We start from the raw sequence: 16,389 nt of genomic DNA, 5'->3' as shown, positions 1-16,389 counted from the left end.
CTTGCCGTAGATATATCCAGCTAAGTGAACAACAGATAAGAGAAATAGCAAAGGACAAAAATCCATTAGATTATCCCAGAGAAATAAATGGGATGACTCTCCGGGGTCACAGTTAGAGTGTGCCAGAGATTTTATTTTAATAGACTGAAGAATGGGACAGTTGACAAGGCCTGTGACCCATTTAATGTGATGAGCTGTATCAAAGGCACCATGTAAAGTGGCATCTTCTCCAACAGCCAAACCTATTGTGTGTGCACTGGAAAAAAACCCACACGCCACAGGGGAATAGTATGAAAACTTGCTGGTTTCAAACTGTATTCTAGGTAGAGGGGAAAATATCTGCCATGTGATATTTTAATCACAAGCAGCCAACCTCATGCACATACACAACTCAGAATCACCATATCTATGGAACCCGACAAAACCCACAGCTAAATGGCAAGCAGTCATAGCTTGATGGTGACACTGGCACTTGGGTGGAACAGACACGTGCATTCTCCAGAAGAGTATTCTTAGATATTCTTAAAGCAAAGACGTGAAGAATTCCCCCAAATGAAATGTCAAGGGGTGTGAGCTCAAAACAACAACAGCGAATTGCCAAACGTGACCAAAGAGACCACTGACTGTGTCAGTGCAACCAGTAAAAAGCAGATTCAAACATGCAAGAAACACGTCTTGCAATTAACGGGTAAATAATAAAAATGAATGTGCTAAAATATGTAAATATTTAAACTTATTTATCTTTACAAACCTATTTTTGAATTTATTTTTGACAGTAACACGAGAATAGTGACCTTGGGGATACTCCTGCTGTGGACTCAATATTGTCTTCTCAAAATTCAGGTGTTGAAGCCCTAACTCCAAAGTGGTGGTGTTTGAAGATACAGCTCTTGGGAAGTAGTAAGAGTTAGATGAGGTCATGGGAAGGAGGGGCCTTGGCCTGATGGGATTCGTGCTCTTATAGGAAAAAACAGCAAAGAGCTTGTTATCTATCTCTCCACCATGTGAGGACACAGCAAGTCGGCAGCTGTCAGCCAGTTAGGAAGAGGGTTGTCACTAGGCCTGGATCACACTGGTCCCACACTGGCCCCCAGGCAGTTGTTTGTTGTTTAAGCCTGTTGTATTTTGCCCATGAAGACTAATACAGCTGCAAAGACTGTTTCCTTCCAAAGAGGATTTGTGCTTACTTTTACCAGATTCCTTGGCAACAATTTTTGCGTTCTTATTTTCTGATCCGTATTTGCTTTATATGAACACCTTAGGCTTAATTTCCCATATTTTGAGAATCGTAGGCTTTGGACCACTGCACAGCTCTTAAGGCAACAAGCCCTCTGCATCAATGAGATCACCGCTTCTCTCTCCCCCATGTAGCCAGATCTTTAGTCCAAGACTTCCATCTCTGGTTTCTAACGATTTCTACATTTCAGCATCTTCAGGTTGCTTTTACTCTCTTAAGAACGTAGTTACCTAGTTTAATCATTCATTCATTCATCACGTAATCATACATTTAACCAACATGTAAATATTTAAAGTCCAAATCTGTGTCAAACACTTAAGGTGTATCCGTTCACCACCACCCCCCAAAGATGCCCCCTGCCCTGTCTTGTGACTATACCATTATTTTACTTTATAGTTTTAGGATACATGAAATATAGAATGACCCTAGAAATAAGTGAGCTTTCAAACATGCCAGAAGGTGAACAGCAGAACAAGAAAATTGTACTGGGCATGTCGTAATTTTAGTAATTTGCATTGATCCTAATAGATCTCGTTAGGAACGTGACATTCACACAGAGACCAAAAAGGGGCAAAGGACTTGCCATGTCCAAATCTGGGAGAAGAGTGCAGCCCACAAAGCGAACAGTCCTTGCCAAGGCTCTCAGGCAGGAGCATGCCTACATTCGAGGAACGCTATCAAGGCCAGTGTGTCTGGAGGCTGAGATGAATGAGCAAAAAGGAGAGCAGGGAGGAGGAAGATCAAGAAAAGTAGCAGGGGTAGGTAGAAAAAGGATAGCGAGTTATCAAGGCTGGATAGAAGGGTCAAGTAGGCGTTTTGTTTGTTTGCTTGTTTGTTGTTGTTGTTTAATCCGTTGCTAGATGTTTTATTGTAATTTGCCTACATTTCTAGTTGTTTCTGGATGGAAGTCTCATGGGCTCTAGGATTATTATTGTTGTTCTAAAACATTTCTCCTTTTTTTTCTTTTTCTTAAGTTTATTTATTTATTTTGAGGGGGGGTGAAGGGCAGGGAGAGAATCCTAAGCAGGCTCTGCACTGTGAGCACAGACCCCAACGTGGAGCTCAATCTCATGAACCGCTAAGTCATGACCTGAGCCAAAAATCAAGAGTTGGTCGCTTAACCCACTGAGCCCCCCAGGTGCCCCTCCCCCCTTTTTTAAACAAAGCCTCTAGTTTATGAACCATAGCCTAATAAATATCAATTCATGACAATACTCTTCTTTTACACATAAGGGGGTGATATCAGGATGAGTTAAGTAACTTGGCTACCACATCTTGTTAGGACTGGAGTGAGTGCAGTGGTCTTTCCATGCTAACATAATAGATTTTACAATTACATTTTTAGTCTCCTGTGGGAAAAGATAGGACGTAGTGTCAGCAAAGATAAGTAACTGACAGAGAGAAAATGAATACATTGGAAACTGAGAAGGTTTTCTGGCATTTCTATTTTTCTGGAACCATAGAGAGTAAATCTTATCTCTAAGAGATGTAACAAATTTTTCATTATACACTCTGATCATTTTCTGTGTTCCTTAAGGTTGCATGATTTATCTAATATTCTCATTCTCCTCTATGCACGCACAGTTAAAGGATCTTTCCTGTGATATGACACTAACTGCTTTGTGCAACTTTTCATGATTTCCACATGCAACCGTAAGCATCTTGAAAGTATTACTGGTACCTTATTGTTAGGGACTAAAATTTGTCCCCCCCCCAACCCCCAACATTCTTATGTTGAAACTCTAATTCCTAATAGGGTTGTATTTACAGGTGAGGCCCTGGGAGGTAATTAGGTTTGGATATGGTCACGAAGGTGGCATCCCCAGGATGGGATTAGTGCTCTTATAAGAAGAGGAAGAACCCAGAGCCCTCTCTCCCCAGACAGGAGAATGTTGCAAGAAGCCACCCATTGGCAAGCCAAAAAGAGAGTTTTTACCAGAACTCCACCATGCTGGCACTCTGATCTTGGATTTGACAGCCTCCAGGACTGTAAGAAATAAATATCTGTTGTTCAAGCCACTCGTTCTATGCTATTTTGTTATAGCGGCAGATGCTATTACTGTTTTCCTGTACTCCACGCAGTGTTTGACTCCAAATATGTGCTTGATACTATTTGTTTAATGAATGATGCCGTATTGGAACCATATCATAATTATAATACTTGGTGGATCTGGGCAAGGAGTTCAATGAAATGAAAGAAGGCAGTTGTGTCGAGGGCGTATTTCCTTTTAAAAATTTGGCTTAATATCATTCTGAATAATAAAACTTAGACATAATGGAATGAGAACTACTAAGGATAGAAAATCTTCAAGACAAATAATCCATTTTGGGTGATTACTTTTATTCTAAGATGTAATTTGCAGTTATTTTGAAAGTTTTTTATGTGGTTTAATTTTTTTTACAAAAAGATTAATAGAATCTTTGCCAAAGCTACTAGATTGTGACTATATTAAAAAAACAATATAACAAATAATAATGTTTAAGTGAAAAGGTTAAGACAAAGTAACATTCATTGATATACACAAAGAGCAAAATATCTATAAAAAAGAAATTGTCTCAAAGGAAAAATTTTACTAGAAATCCTATAAATGCACATTTAAAAAATAACATGTACTCATTATTTTCTTCTAAATATTGTATTAGTAATTTAGAATAGGATACCTACCTTTTATTCTCCCCCACACTGTTTTATATAATTTATTGGAATTTTATCAACAGAAAATGACATCCTATATTTATTTATTTTAATCACTACACTAATAGATTATTTCTATGTCTCATGTAGTGTTACATAGCTGGAGAGATTTTTTTTTTAATGACATATAATTGTGGCTATTTCATGAGATTGATAGTTCAACATAGGGTCAGACAGTGTGATGAAATTTTTATATAAAGAAGTTAAATAATCCTAACTCCAGAGATACCCATTTTGGAACATCACGAGAGAACTCAAACTTGTCTTCCTTCTCTCTCTCTCTTTCTTTCTCACATGAATAATTTTCAAATCCAGGAATTTCCCTGAGAAATTGAAGGGTTGGATTAAAGTGACTCCTCTGAACATGTTTTCCAGAACTTCTTGAAATCAAGAAAGTAAAATTCTCACAGTTGGTTTCATGGAACTTGAGGTTTCCTTAAAAATCAGGCATGCTGGATGCTTATGATTTCCTTTGCAAAAATCTCTCTGTATTTGGAATATTTAAAAAATTTTTTTTGGGGCGCCTGGGTGGCGCAGTCGGTTCAGCGTCCGACTTCAGCCAGGTCAGGATCTCGCGGTCCGTGAGTTCGAGCCCCGCGTCGGGCTCTGGGCTGATGGCTCAGAGCCTGGAGCCTGTTTCCGATTCTGTGTTTCCCTCTCTCTCTGCCCCTCCCCCGTTCATGCTCTGTCTCTCTCTGTCCCAAAAAAACAAATAAACGTTGAAAAAAAAAATTAAAAAAAAATTTTTTTTTAAGTTTATTTATTTATTTTAAGACAGGCACAGCAAGGGAAGGGCAGAAAGAGAAGGAGAGAGAGAGAATCCCATGCAGGCTCCCCACTGGTAGCACAGAGCCCAATGTGGGGCTCGAACTCACAAACTGTGAGATCATGACCTGAGCCTCAACCGACAGTCAGACACTTAATTGACTGAGTCCCCCAGGTGCCCCATTTTTGAATATTTTTAAAATTTTTTTTAATGTGTATTTACTTTTGAGAGAGAGAGAGACAGAGCTTAAGCGAGGGAGGGGCACAGAGAAAGGGAGATAGAATCAGAAGAAGGCTCCAGGCTCTGAGCTGTCAGCACAGAGCCTTATGGGGGGCTCAAGCCCAGAGACCACAAGATCATGACCTGAGCTCAAGTCAGATGCTTAACCGACTGAGCCACCCAGATGCCACCATTTTTTTGAATATTTTAAGAAAGAAATAAAACAAATCACCAATAGACTTCATTGATTTATTTAATTTTCAGATGTCAACATAAAGGTTCTCCTTTCCTGTCATTGAGCACAGTACATATAGACTTCTTTTAGATGCCTTGTCAATTATGAAAATTGTAACACTATACTAGCTTAGTTTTTTTTTCTCTTTCTCTGTTTTCTTTCTGACCTGGTATGTGATAGCATTTTTTTTTTAGTACAAATTCTGAATCAGAATGTGTAACTATGATCTAGATTCCTCAATTCCAAATTGTTGTGTGTATCTGTGGAGATTAGCTAAGTGACTCCATGGTATGGCCACCTTGGTGTCCATTCTGTCTGGCCAAGCAGCCAGCAGGAACCTTAAACTTACACAGGTTCCCCTGTGTAAGAGCACGCCCTGGTTAGCAACCACAGTCACAGACAAATCCAAGCTCCTGCTAGAACGTCCTCGACAGCCCTCATCACCAATGGGTCTCCACCCACTCCCCGGTGCCTGTATGCCTTAGGTGTCCCTTACAGAAGACCCCCTTGGGGCTTACAAAACTCCACTCTTGGTTTGATGGGACTCATCTGGTCAGAACCCAAAAGCATTCCACCCACAGACCCTAATAATATCATGTGCCCAGGTCCTATACTCCCTCTGCTTTGACCTCCGTATGTGGCCCTCGAGGCCTTCCAGGTAGTTTCTCCAGGACCTGTGAGTAAGAAACTACTCTATTTTCAATTTCTCTTGTGGTCTTGTATTGAACTAAGACTTACCATCTGGCAGCCATCTGGTTCCACCTAACCAATGCCAATTTCACAGCCATGACACCATGAAAGCAATGTCAGTGTTTTCATTAATTCACATTCCAATAATAGAAGTTAAAATTGTACTTATTAATATACATTAATAAGTATCTTTGCAATCTAGGTATTATGTTCCGAAGACTTTCTGTGGGAATTAAGTAAGTATTCGCCCCTTTCCTCTCGTTGACTGCACCATATAAACTTGCTTTGGCCAACAGAATTTTAGTCTGTTTAGCCCACTATTTTTTGCTCAACTGTGAAGCTCTGGCAGTTGGTAAGGAGAAGGACTTCCCTGGGGTAGCTGTTACCTTTTCAACCTGAGTCCCAGTATAAAAAATAGGTGAAGCAGGGGCGCCCGGGTGGCTCAATAGGTTGAGCATCCAACTTCAGCTCAGATCATGATCTCACGGTTTGTGAGTTCAAGCTCTGCGCCGGGCTCTCTGCTGTCAGTGGCGAGCCGGCTTCAGGTTCTCTGTCCGCCCACCACCCCCGCCCTTCTGCTGCCCATGCTATCTCTCTCAACAATAAGTGAACATTAAAAAAATAGGTGAAGCAAACATGAACGTAGCCACAGTCTAGAGCCATCCCTGAAAACCAGCAGACTCCTCACCTGCTGTGGGACCACTGCAGGTGATCCCACTCTCATATGAAGGGGACGGAGAGCTTCTGGTCATAGGCCACTGAGCTTTGGTTTATTATTCGGCAACTTTGGGTAAACAGATGAGTGAAAACACTTGTGAGTAATTTGAAAACACTATCACAATAGAGCAAATAATTTTAAAACATTTTTTTAAGCCATAGGAAGGAATGAAGGAACGAAGGAACGAAGGAAGAAGGAAGGACTAAGGAAGGACTGTAGGGAGGGAGGAAGGAAAGAAGGCAGGGAGGGATGGAGGGATGGAGGAAGGAAAGAAAGAAGGAAGAAAGGAAGGAAGAAAAGGGGGAAGGGAGGGAGGGGCAGTAGAATAAGCAAGAAAAGAAGAGACAACTTTTTATACTTATGTTAAATCTAAAAAATAAAATATCTGATTGAGCCTTTCACATATAATCGTAGGGGATATACTAAAATCAGGCTGGCTTTGAGAATAGAACTTTTAAAAATCTTGGGAATTTAACGGAAGTTTTAATATTTCAGTAGTAAATTTATGAGAAAAAATTGAAGGGGTCTTTTGTCACTTTTCAGGTCTTTGCTATCGTAACCACCCAAATGTGCTGATAGGGTAGAAAAATCTGATGTCTCAGAGAAGATTTTCTTTTAGTGCTTATAAAATTAACCTAAGGCATCTCTTTCTATGTTTATGCTGTTATGTTATTACCTTGTTATGTGTACAGGCCCTGACTTTTATAACCTTAGTATGCTAATGATTCCTTCACTTGGGCTCCATAAAATATATATGAATTTCTTTCCCATTAACTACTAGGCTTCCCATAGTTTTCTGGTTTTCTGAATTATTAATAACAGCCGCCTCAGCTAACAGTCGTCGCATTCACCCGGGCACATTCATGAACCACATGCCCGCTTGTATCGCTGTTAGGTGCAGTACAAAGTGAGGCAGAGCCACCTGGCCCCTGCAGTCCACAAAAAGTCCATCTTGTAGGGGGGACTGTGAGTGGCATGGTTAGAAGGAAGAGCTTGTTGCTGTTTTAACTTGTAAAGACTAAAATATTCTATACGCGAGGAAGGAGATTGAGTTTTATGTCGCAGGGAAGGGTGGGCCCTTGACGGGAGCTTCATCGATCTAAGGAATATGTTCAGAGATGTTTGGAGGAAAACGTTTCGGAACCAGACGACACTGAGTAGCTTGGCAAAAACAATGGAAGGTGGGGGTGGAGACGTTAGCAGTAGGAGGGAAAGCCGAGTTTATCCCAATCAACTATTATTTATTCAGGTCTGAGGAGAAGCCTTTGGCTATTTGGTTCTTTGGATGTTTGATCCTTAAACTATTATCCTTGGAACATAACATAGAAATTTTCGCCCCTTAGGACTTCGCTGAAGGTCCGAAAACAAGCACACACACATGCACAAGCAATCAAACAAAACAAGAATTCTTCCTTGCCTCAAAAGATTCAATAGCAGGGTGCCTGGGTGGCTCAGTCTCTTGAGCGACTGACTCTTGATTTCAGATCAGGTCATGGTCCCAGGGTCCTGGGATCAAGCCCTTCATCAGGCTCCATGCTGAGTGTGGAGCCTCCTTAGGATTTTCTCTCCCCTTCAAAGATTCAGTAGCTAGTATGATGGCAAAAACCACAAAGTACCTTTATCCCATTTCACATCCTCTCTGTCACCATCAAAAGAGAACAGTTACATTATTTTGACAGATAATGAAAGTATTGATGAAACTTACAGTTTACGAAAAAAGATTTAAGATGACATCAGAGAAAATTCAAAGATTTGTCTTCCCATGAACCCTGGGCAGTTGATGTTCCTGAAGTAAGTCTGCTTGTGTCGACTTGTTTCCACCATATTCCCTCGTATTGGAGAAATACGATTGAAGAAGTGAGGCTCCTGGGGTGTGTGTGCTAAATGCTGTTCTCTTGGCTTTGGGAACAAGTGCTGTGCCACAGGATTCTGTGTAATCTGAGGTTAATTTCATCCTTGATAGCGCTCACCTTTTGAAATCTGACATAAACTCTCAGCTTTCCAGAGAGGAATAAAACAGAATATTTCATGCACTTACTTGAGACAGCATTAAAGGAAACTGAAGGAAGCCATGAATGTGTCATGATGCAATTTAGTGAAAATTTATCTTCACAGGGAATTGTTCAATTACAAGCGAAATGAGATTGGAAATAATCTCTTCTTCTATAAACCTTACACCTCAAAGACAATACATCTGCTTAATACGTTCTATTTATAAAATTCCGATCTTTACCTACCAGACTGAATTCAACAGCAGCCCTATATAGTATCATTGACACCTTCCCCCAAAAACCTGGATCATCACAGTGAACCAATCTCACTCATTTGTTGTAATTAGCCTTTTCATGACTCAAAATACACTGATTACTGTTAGTATATTTTACAGCTGAAAACATTTACGCATTTGAGATTTAGACATTTTACTGTTTCAATTTGGCCAACAGAAACTTTTGTTTCCTCCTGTAATCCCCAAACGCAAGCAAACATATATATATATACACACAGATATAAATACAAATATCCTTAGTTTGGGAAACCTCAGTATTCCAAGTGTTTTTATAAATTATTCTACCATCTCAGTGATTGCCACTATAAGGCTGCCACTTTATTTTAAAAGCAAAAACAAAAACAAACAAAAAAAAGCAAAAACCAAAAAATTTAAAGGTAACGAGAAAAATCTTAGTAGGGAAAACTGTGCCTTGTCAACTGTATCGCCTCTATGCTTGAAACCTCCCGTAAGATGGTGAATGGGACCAGGGAACATCTCTGCTTTGCGACCCTTTCTTCTATCAGTCCCAGCATCTTTGTATCAGCAAAATGGGTCCTATGTCCTGTCCTGCCCCCTACAGTGCCCTGCTCCCTTGCCCCTACTCTTGTGTCAGGCTGCTTCCTTTGTTGAGTTGGTGTTTATTTCACTTTTTAAATTTCCGCTCTTAAAGTTATATAGATTATTTTGTATTATCACCAACCAGCCCAGGAAGAATGTTTCATGAATACTTTGCTCTCCAACTGAATACAATTTTGCTCTTAATGGAAGGTCCAAGATTTCTGTGTATCTCTTTATATTTGTTTACATATTCGTGTCTATCTTTCTGTATGTATTTATGTATACATACTAATCTTTATGTGATGGCTACAGATGTACTTGTACAATAGGTATACATTTTTAAATTCGAAACCGATTCTTTATCCCTTACAAACCTCTTTCGGAGCTAATCACAAAGAAATTGTAGTTTATGGATAGTTATTGCTTAAGTAAAAATAACTGTTGTAGATATCGGTATTATTGATAAGGATTTTGCTTAGCTCTGTGGAATTATTATATTATGTTGTTTTTAGTGAAATACTAAACTGGATGCTTCTTCAATCCATTAATAATATCACAATGTTATTGCAATTACTTTATATATTATCCCAGGTTTCCTATATTTATATTAATTTGGGAGAAAACATTTTTCCTAAGAGGGAAAATATTAATTATAGAGCACATACTAATAGACAAATTACTGAGATTACTAAACATTTTTAATGAGGCATTTTCCTTGTTTGTGCCTGACTCTAGAAGCCTAAATGTTCTTCGATGGGTCAGTTTCATTTGGATGCCATTTTGGAATTGTTGTACAATGGAAAGTTCCCTTAGGGAAGACTCCAGATCAGCAATTTTCCTCCATTCACTAAAGAAGAAGCACAGATAATTCAGAAGGTAGAAAGTCAGATTTTGTGAGACTGAGAGTCAATGACAGCATCTAAATGTTCCTTTCATTTACTATTGTAATTTCAATGAACTGGGGAATAGTTAGAAGTGTGTTAATGGAAGCAAAGATAAAAAAAAAAAATAAAACAAAAACCAAAAACAAACCCCAAAAAACAAAACAAACAAACAAACAAAAACACATGCTTTTACAATTGTTACCTTTCACAACAATAAGAAAAAGATTGCTTGGCTATACATTCTCCTGCTCATGGCAAGTACAAGGGAATTATTTACAAAATGTAACATTTACCCTTAACATGAATGCATTTCTTTTTATTTTGCCTGGGTAATGAGTTTCATTTATTTTGTGCCTCTCTGGAGTTAAAAAATATTTTTTCGTTAATATTTTCAGAGCCAGTATCAAGCATGTAAAATTCCCAACTAAGAATTTGTATTTTGCTTATTCCTAAACTCTCACATCTTCCTCCTAAGTGTTAGGTGACAGCCACAGGTGTTGTCAACATCATGTACTTCTAAGTATTTTAGACTGAATCAGACGTCTGTTCTGCCCTCTAGGAACTAAACAACACACTGTCAGCACCTAGCATTCAATTGTAAGTTGTGAACAATTGAACCGAAAAGGTGGGGGGAAGTCACGAGTTTTGTGGGTCTCACAGTTCACTATAGGGAATATACACAGAATTCAGAGAGTCATTCTGATCAAAAGACAACTGGGAATGCCTGAAAAAGGCTAGACAACAATGCACATGTGTTCTGATCAAACGTTTTAGTTGCAGGGATCAGGCACCAAGTGGACCTTGAATGGGAAAGCCTCCGTTGCCTCATTTCAGTCTTGGGCTGTCCCAGCAGCATACTTGTTTAGAGGCTTCATCGAGGGAGTAGGTTGCAAAATAGATATTGATGGCCAGGTTAAATGTTAACATACTTCATGAATATTCACGACTTGCCATTTGATGCTCGTCTATATAAATCACAGGTAAAGGCATCTATAACGAATTCTCTTATTCCCAGATTATCAGGAAGGTCTGGAGGACTGAGTCTCGACAAAGCCTCCACACTTCCAGGCAGAGAAAGCTCAGGTGCCTGTTTCCTTCCAGCTGCTCTCGTCCCTGGCTTTGTACATTATCCAATAATTGCTCTTTCTATTTATTACTTGAAGTTTATTGCTTTTCTTTCGACCATGTAATCAAAACTGTCCTTCCTTGTGTATGTAGGGATCTGAGCAGTCCTGAACCTAATCAGAGTCCAAATGCTTAACAATTTCCATGAATGAGAAATACCTCCACTGAATACATTTCAAGGTAATTCTGAAATTCAAATAAGCTTCCTCTGTTAAATGAAAAGTAAGTATGTAAGCTTCAGGTATTTAAAAAAAAAAAAAACTTAAGATTTATTTATCTTTGAGAGAGAGAGAGAGCGAGAGAGAGAGAGAGAGAGAGAGAGTGCAAGCGTGGGAGGGGCAGAGAGTGAGACACAGAATCCATAGCAGGCTCCAGGCCCTGAGCTGTCAGCACAGAGCCTGACGCGGGGCTCGAACTCACGAACCAGGAGATCATGCGCTGAGCCATAGTCAGATGCTTAACTGACTGAACCACCCAGGCGCCCCACTTCAGATATTTTTCTTCTAGGAATATCCAAATAAGTACACTGAAAAAAAAAATGGAAACAATAATGCTATTTCCAAAAGTTTCCTGCAAAAGAAACAAGCCTGTAAATTCAATGAACATCAATTATAATTCATATGAGCCTTACAAAAATAAGATTTGACTGTGCAAAATTGAGCATATGCTTATTTAAACCTTCTTTGCCCACCAGTTTTCATGATACTGACACCCTTTTAAAGATCTCTCAGTTAATTGTTTCTATTCTTGAGAAGTCTTAGATCAGTACATTTTCTATTACAAGTCTTCACTAATTCACCAACATTCCATTTCCATTCTCTTCATAGGATTAACTATTGCTAATTGAGCTATAATTCCAGTAATTTCATTCCTTCCACATTCTTTCTTGCTCCCAAATGCTAAGCTATCTCTTCCCTCACTGTAGTTACCTTCTGCTCCTTGGTGTTCCTTTCCGGGATAACAAAAGACTTGGTTGGATGAAGACAATGGATGACTTCATTCAATACAATCTCTTTCTTTTTTTTTTTTTTTATTTTATTTTTTATAAAATTTTTTTTTTCAACGTTTATTTATTTTTGGGACAGAGAGAGACAGAGCATGAACGGGGGAGGGGCAGAGAGAGAGGGAGACACAGAATCGGAAACAGGCTCCAGGCTCTGAGCCATCAGCCCAGAGCCCGACGCGGGGCTCGAACTCACGGACCGCGAGATCGTGACCTGGCTGAAGTCGGACGCTTAACCGACTGCGCCACCCAGGCGCCCCCAATACAATCTCTTTCAATTGGAAGTGTCAACATTTTCTTCATTCACCTCATAGATTTACTCTTACACTGCTAAGCGTGTATCGTTTTCAATTTTTCCATTTCCTTTGTATGTGAAATCTGAAAGTGAAATAAAAACAAAAGTTGAGATTACATAATATAAGAAATAATTACCTCGAAGATGTCTCCAGACACTATAGAAGGAAGATTTGGAGAATATGGATTATGGAGGCTTTTCATTTGTTTGTTTATTTATTTATTTTGCAGTTGGGTTTTGTTTTGTTTGTTTTAATTTGTGGAGTAAGAAGTAGTTTCAAGAAAGGGGAACTGATTCTCAATATTCAAAGGGATTTCCTTCCATCTTAAAGGAAGATAGGTACGTATATGAGCATTCTTGTGTCAATAAAACAATAATTACATATGGATTTCAAAGAAGCAGCATTTAGATATGTTAATTTCTCTGTCACTCTTCTTAACAGTTTTGATCCTTAACTGTTTTGGTTTCTTCTTTAACACAGACTGCTGAAGAGAGCATTGGCGGCCATACACCTATTTTATTTTCATTTCTAAGCCCTGGAAAATCACACATTGTAAATGGCGGACTCTCTTACAGCTATGAAGGAAGTGGAACTTTAACATGGAGTGCCACAAAAGTAAGGGAGAAACACCAAAATTAACTTGGGATTTGGAAAGTATCCTGATTTCATGTTACTTCAATCCTGGAAGCCGGGAAAATATAATCTTCAGATTAAAAAAAAATTGTTTCTCAAATATAACAAAGCACCCTCTAGATAAAAGGAAATACATGCATTTATATTCTTTTCTGAATGTAACATTAACTTTATCCTTCAACATTTTGTTGATCTTTATTTTGTGGATAATACCTATGTCAGCCTGGACGATAGTATGGATTACAAACAAATTGATAGTTTAAACCACATTTTTTAGCCAAAATGATTTCTTTAAAATAATATCATTGTTGTTGCCAATGTCCCTACAGTTGATTGCTTAATCCCTTCTTAAGATTCTGTTTTTATAAACTCACTTTTTTACAGTACACATGGTTTTTTTTTTTTTCAATTAAAACACACAAAAGTTGGGGCACCTGGGTGGCTGAGTTGGTTAAGGGTCCGACTTTGGCTCAGGTCATGATAGCACAGTTCATGGGTTCAAGTCCCATGTCCAGCTCTGTGCTGACAGCTCAGAGCCTGGAGTCTGCTTCGGATTCTGTGTCTTCCTCTCTCTCTGCCCCTCCCCTGCTCGCACCCTGTCTCTCTCTCTCTCTCAAAAATAAATAGACATTTAAAAATTTAAAACACACACACACACACACGCACACAAAAGTTTACAGACTGGGAAGAATAACTGGACATTCTCAGATTTAATACTTTTTCATGAGCTCAAGTAAGATTAATACCAAGAAATACATATTTGAGAAATTTTTAAAAGCCTAATACTTATAATTGTTTTTGAATTTTCTGTGAAGTTTGGCACTATTACATTTTCTTGAAGTCCAGGCATTTTCTGAGACTCTGCTTTTGGAGCACACACAGGTAAACGGAACACTATGCATCACTCCCATGGCGAATGAAACCAAAATTTCTTACTGTGGGTCTGAAGTGGAAATTGGTATAAAAGTGAAAGAACAGGACAAGGAGAATAAGGTCAGGTCTGTTACTCCAGAGAGGTTAAGAAATTATTGGAAAAAAACTCTCAAGAACAGGTTTGATGAGTGAGAGAAAAGACTAGTTGGCAATAACACCAAAGAGACCTGATCCTCTGGGTGACTCAGTCAGTTAATTGTTGGACTCTTGGTTTCAGCCCAGTCATAGTCTCAGGGTTGATTAGTTTGAGCCCCGTGGGCAGGCTCTGGGCTGGCAGGGCGGAACCTGCTTGGAATTCTCTCTCTCTCTCTCTCTCTCTCTCTCTCCCTCTCTCAAAATAAATAAATAAACATAAACAGAAAAAAGAGACCTAAGTTCTGAGCCAAAATATATTCAGTGACATTCAGTTCAAATGTGAACTTTGAGGCCAACCTGTATATTGGAGATCAGATGGGAATGTGACATAAATTTTAATGTATTACCATGTGAAATTTTAATCCTGTAGGACATACATTTTTTTGTCAATATGGTGGTAGCAGGGATTTTTCAGGTGCACATAAAATTAAAATACATGTATTTTAAAATTATTTATTTCCTTCTTGACGTCCAGAATACTTGAGCACTCTTACAAGATAAGGCATCAAATAAAAATGAAAAAGGCAAAAATGGAGTAAGTAAGGATGGTAGTAAAGGAGAAGAAAGGAAATAAGTATATTAGAAAGTCCAGAACAAGAAAAACTAGTGAAATTGTGTATAAAGCTCAGCTCTGCTTTTCTGGGCAATGAAACAATGAAGGAAGATTAAACAGATTACACTTCATTATATCATGTGTTTTGTCAATTTCGCAAATATTCATTACGTTCAAATTGTGAGCCTAAAACGATGTCATGCATTAGGCAAAGGTAATAAAATATGTGTCTTGGCTGTAAGGGATACAGAAGCTGTCTTAGTTTACATTTATTTTATTCCAAACTTTCAGTAGAATCTTCACTCACCATTTTCCAATGTAATCAGTTGCTAGGGCTTTACTCTGTTAATCATGGATTCCTTTTTGATAACATGGTTCAAAACTTCAACTTTATAAATTTAATTTTCTCTAAGCTAAAGTCTTCCAATTAAATATGCTTAATTTGTATGACAGATAGATACGTACATGGTGGTGGAAATAAATCAGTTTGCCAATGTAGCTTATATCTTTAACAGAGACACTGTGTGATCATATGAGGACTACTATCCTATATGTATACTTTGTTCCACTTCTAAAATATGACTGTGTGAAATACCACAGTAATATAGTTAAAATAAGGGAACGGCCAAAATTCATGGTATACAAGCAATACAGCTTCACTCCAACTTATTGCTAAAAACTGATGCAAGGTTAAAACAAGCTAGCAGCGAAAAAAGCACATGAGCATTACCACGAGCAACGTGCTTCTTCTAGTCTTCCCACAGTCAGTGAATATGCCTTTGAACTTCATTGTAGGGGAATAGATTAAAACAGTGAGGTGTAGTTTCTATGACTAATGCAATTGTAATGTAAGAAAGTGTATGCATTTTTATTTATTTATTTTGGGCAATGGAGAGACAGTGAGCATGTGTGAGCAGGGGAGGGGGAGAGAGAGAGAGGGAGAGAGAGAGGGAATCCCAAGCAGGCTCTAGTCTGTCAATGCAGAGCCCCACACAGGGCTTTATCTCACAAATGGTGAGATCATGACCTGTGCTGAAATCAAGAGTTGGATGCCAACCAGACTGAGTCACCCAGGCACCCTGAGAAAGTGTATGCTTTTAATTATAGGTGTTCTTTTTTCGGGTCAGACCATAGCTCTTTGAGAGTAGAGCCACTTTTTTTTTTTTTTTTTTTTTTTTTTTACTATAATTCTCCATCCAACTTAGAACCTCTGGGAATCTTGATGTTAATTTATGGTGATATGAGCACAGGTGGAGTAGGGGGAAGTACAGTAAACTATTAGAGAAAGCAGAATGTCTTTGCCATTTAGGACTCTCAGTGTTGGAAGGCTGAAATGAAATATAAGACAGGTAAACTCAGTGTGTCTGTAAGATAAGGCAACCCACTCTGAAAGAAGTTTCTTCTTTGCCAAAGAGCCAGCGTTGCATTCAAAACATTTGG

Source organism: Lynx canadensis, chromosome D3, assembly GCF_007474595.2.
Source record: "Lynx canadensis isolate LIC74 chromosome D3, mLynCan4.pri.v2, whole genome shotgun sequence".
Classification (NCBI taxonomy): domain Eukaryota; kingdom Metazoa; phylum Chordata; class Mammalia; order Carnivora; family Felidae; genus Lynx; species Lynx canadensis.
Note: the sequence above shows the minus strand (reverse complement) of the source record.